This window comes from Melanotaenia boesemani, chromosome 21 (assembly GCF_017639745.1).
Source record: "Melanotaenia boesemani isolate fMelBoe1 chromosome 21, fMelBoe1.pri, whole genome shotgun sequence".
In the NCBI taxonomy this organism is placed as follows: domain Eukaryota; kingdom Metazoa; phylum Chordata; class Actinopteri; order Atheriniformes; family Melanotaeniidae; genus Melanotaenia; species Melanotaenia boesemani.
This window is the reverse complement of record NC_055702.1, coordinates 24,480,997-24,485,708: the sequence shown is the minus strand read 5'-3', so window position 1 is coordinate 24,485,708 and position 4,712 is coordinate 24,480,997. Positions and strand designations below refer to the sequence as shown.

Here is a 4,712-nt window from a genome sequence, read left to right as displayed (position 1 = left end):
TAGGGCAGGATGGGCGGTTGGAAATAACTTATAGCGAAACATTACTGCCGCCTGTCTGAAACTGACATCGGACCGCGGGAGTGAACTTAGCACTGGCCACTAGTGAAGGAACTGATTTAACCATGGCAACGCTAAAGACAAATGGAAGTATAAGAACGGTGACGTATGACAACGTTTGTAACGGACGTCGCTATTTACGTATGTAAGGGAGCATAAATGGGCCTTAAGGGTCAGCCAGCCATAACTATAAGCTTCAAGAGGAAAAGTTTTAAGCCTGATCTAAAACACGGAGAGGGTGTCTGCTTACTGAACTTTCGTAAAACTCGGGCCAAGAGCTCATCGTGTCAAAGTACCAAAATGGACGAAAGAGAAACGAGGTCTATTATGTGTTTTGTTTCCTTCAATCTTCACATTTCTGTGTCAACTCCAAAAAAATAGAGCATGAGGAAACCTCATTCGGAAGACGTGTTTTGATTTTTCCCAAATAGGTCACAGCTGAGTGTTGGAAGCAGCTTGTTATAGACACATCACAGAGCCAACAGAGCTACTTCTCAAGTATTTAATCAGTTCATTTCCTCTCTTTTGTCTTAATGCTGCACTTAACACTAGTGCAATGTACTCTTGCTCTATCAGTCTCTTGATAACAAACACAAGAGCAGTTCTGCACTGCTGCAGTAAGGCTGCAGGTTTTCCTTACATCAGTCATTCTTCTCCCCTGGTCTGTATTGCTATCACAATGTGAGGCCAAAAGTTAGCATGGTCTGAAAGTGGCCAAAACAAATGCAGCCTTATCTCTATGGTGCAGAGGCAAAAGCAGTTACACACTAACATCCACACAGACACACAGATTAAAGAGGAGACTGTGCCTGGGTTTCCTATTATTAGAGCAGAGGTTTATGGTTGGAGAGAGCTGCAGGGAATCACTGAGATTAAATTACACAGACGGGGAACATCAAATACCGGAGAAACTTCCCAGGCTCTGGAGAGAATGATGGGGTTTGGATGAGCTGGGAATAGAGTGGAAGAGATAGCTGAGTTGTGTAAGAGGGAGATGAATTAAACCAAACTTATCTCCATCAGCTGCCTTTAGCTTGGTTGTTGTCAGACAGCAGCAAGCGAGGCTCTGCTGGAGTAATGTGGCCATAAAAATCATTCAAATGTGCCTCATCACAGTAGTTACACTACAGCTCAGCTCACTCATGTTTGTGCGGTTATTTACATATGCTGATAAGTTTTGGTCTCCATTCGACCAGTACAATGGGTGTAAATGGGATGTTGCATATGATGCTCACAGTATTTAGCCCATTAAAATGTGACATATAGAGACTGTAGTTTCAGTGTCTAGCTTTATGTCTTAAAGGTGCAATGTGTAATAAAATCAAAAATCAATAACAAAATTTTGATATCTTATAAAAAACTGTGTTTCTAATGGAATTAAATCATGTTACTAAAATAACAGTTATATTTTTTTTCCTCTTATAATGAACCATTTATATCTACTTGCCGTGGGTCCACATACATGACAGCTGCCATAGTTGTGCCACCATTTTTTCTCTGGTGTCTGTGAATGGACAAACAACTGTGTGTGTGCAGTGAGAACCCTCTGAGCTTAAAAACTACAGTAACAGCTTTGTTTGACAGGAGCTAGAGCATCTGTTGGGATGCCCACACTAAGAAGCAGCAATTCAAGCGTAGCGTATACAAACAACAGGGAGAAACTCGGCTAAAAGACTCTACCAAGCATTGAGATCTGAACCAAACACAGTTCAAACACCACAGCTTCTGCTAATTCCTCCACTTCAAGCAAAACCACAAAAACAAGCTGTCGCATGAAAGCAGAGACTCTGCTGATTACAAAGATGTCTGTTTCATCACCATGGACAAAAAACTAGCAGCCAGAATCAGAAATCATGTCTTACTTTTATTGTTTTGTGGTGAAAAGTTTGATTCCAGCTCTAAAAACTCTGCTAACGTGTTCTCCTATCACTCTGCCTTTGCTTGAAATGAATCATGAAGGTCCTGCTGGTTTCCATGGAGATGAAGGAGGTTTTATAGTGAAGGATTCACTCTTCTTATCATTTACTATCTTGGACTTCACTTCTTTCTGGATCCTCATGGTGTTTCTAAGGTGAATGTGGGGCTATCCCTGCATTCTCCTGACTCTGACCATTGATAGAGGTGTCCATCATCAACATCAGTTGATGGCTTCCTGAGATATTTACCTATGTAACAACTCTATTAAAATATCTGTAACACTTTTCATGTTCACTTTTTTAACTTCTATTTTTGCACAGTTCCTTATCAGACATGACTTTACTCATTCCTAAATGAACTGGGCTGCTATCCTCTGGTTCTCATTTAAACTAATGTGGTTTTCTTTAAAGGATTTTCTACTATGTTCCAGGTGATTCTAGACTGACACAGTAACACATATCTTGATTCAGTAGTAATCTCATCTTGTAGTTGTCAAAAAATACTTAATTTATTTTGGGTAGATAATTTCAGACAGAGGCGTGCCCAGAGCCAAACCATTGACTAAAGCAGCCACGATTAGCTCCGGGGCACAAAGACCCACTGGAAATTGGCCGTAAAACAGTCAACAAAAGCTGCAGAAAAGGATGTCACCTTCCAGATTCCAACTTAACAGCCCTTTGCAGACTGGCTCCTGTGATGCCCAGCATCTTGTAGGCCCTGCAGAGGGATTGGCCCACAAATCCTTGGCATCCCACTTCAATGGGTTGGCATCATGCCTGCCAACTATTGTTCTGGTACTCCACCACTAGCTCGGAGTACTTTACCCTGTTTCTTTCATGGGCCTCCTCCATCTGGTCCTCCCACAGCACAGTAAGCTCCAGGAGAATTACTTGCTTGATTGCTGCTGAGATGAGATGCTAGATGTTGTCTTGGTGACCACTTCTGGGAACTTCAGCTGCTTCCCTAGGTCAACTTTCAGCTCCCTATCATGCGCCGTTGCCAATGGGCTAGGAGAGGTATTTTGGGGAGCCACTGCAGGATTCTCCAGCTGATGGTGTTCCTAACTGGCCGAAGGCTCTTGCTGTGGCTGATTTCACTGCAGATAGCATCCACTATGGCCTTCAGGACTTGGTCATGTCTCCAGCGGTAGCGCCCAGGGCTCTCGGACAGCAGCTGAGGATGTGCTTTAGGGTTCCTCTTTTCTGGCAGAGGGGGTGAGCTGGTGTCTCCACCCTCCCCCCAGGCAGAGGTTATATGGACTAAGCAGCATGTCATAGACTACCTGGATCAAGAATTTTATGTGATGGGATTCAGCTTTCCACAGCTCGGTCCATGTGACTTTGCACTCCACAGCTTGCGCTCATCTTGTCCAGGCTCCCTGTTGCCTCATTCCCACCATCTGACTGACCGGCTTCTCCTCTACTCCAACTCGCACCTCCTCAAGAATCAGTGACCTCCTCTCTTTCCCCTGTTCCCTACCATAGCAAGGTGTTCTACCACTACCCAAACAAGCACTTCCCTGTGCCACTGTGCCCACCAGCACCCTCTGCCGTGGCCTTGACTCTGCAATACCCACAGCCTCGGAAGCTCTCAAATTACGTCCCGTCCTAACCTCGATCCCAGCCTGGGCGACCTTTGGGTCACTGGACTCCCGGTATTGAAGCAGCTTCCTCGACCGAGTGACCATGAACTCCTCACTCAGGCTGCTGATAGGGAGCTTCAGCTTGTTGGACTACCTATACAGGGCAATACTGCTCAGGCTTCGTGGCAGCACCAGCCACCTGTGGAGTAACCTGCTGACACTCATCTCAAAGCCTTCCACTGTAGGAATGGGGACTTCGTAGACCAAGAGAGGCCAAAGGATCCAAGGAAGGATACCGTGGTGATAAATCCAGGCTTTGAACTTGCCAGGGAGGCCAGACTTGTCCACCACAGCTGGCCAGGTTTCCAGCTCTTGGTTGGTGGCTTGTGTGGAGGCTGCATCTCTCAGGCTGCAGTTGAACACCTTTCCCAGGCACTTCATCGGTTCCTCTGTGAGTGATGGTATCTTAGCGGTGCAGAGTGAGAAGCAGAACTTACCTGTCAGCTTCCCTTTCGTCAGCACGAGAGACCTTGATTTACCTGGTTTGAATCTCATATAAGCCCAGGAGATCAGCTCCTCGAGTCCACTTAGGATCCACCTGCAGCCCGGAACAGATGTGGTTGTCACTTTCAGGTCGTCCATGAAGGCTCGAATGGGTGACTGTCGGACTGCAGACTTGGTGAGGGGCCACCTGCACTGGACTTCCGCAGACTTCACCTGCATGTTCATGGCAAGTGCAAAGAGAATGACTGAGATTGTACATCCGGTGATGATCCCTTTTTCAAGTTTGTGCCAGTCAGAAGATGTTGATCCAGCAGCGACTCACAAGCTGAAGTTGGCATAGCAGTCCAGAATAAGGTCTCTGAACTTCTTTGGGATGTGATGTTAATTCAGTGTCTCTTCGACCAGCTTGTGGGGCATGGATCCATAGGCGTTGGCAAGGTCCAGTCACAGCACAGCCAGGTCACCTTTGTTCTCCCTGGATTCCCTGATAAGCTGAGTGACCATGCCTGTGTGCTCCAAACAGCCAGAGACATTCAGAATCCCTCCTTTTTGGACCGAGGTGTAGATGTAGAAGTTTTGCAGGATGTAGTCTGTCAGTCGCCTCGACAATGCTGAAGAAGATCTTCCCTTCAACACTTAGCAGTGAGATGGT

At 46.0% G+C, this 4,712-nt stretch overlaps 1 pseudogene; it reads right to left on the bottom strand.

Annotated features, from left to right (window-relative positions):
- Positions 1-2,621: 2,621 nt before the first annotated feature.
- Positions 2,622-4,712, bottom strand: LOC121633032 (annotated as a pseudogene).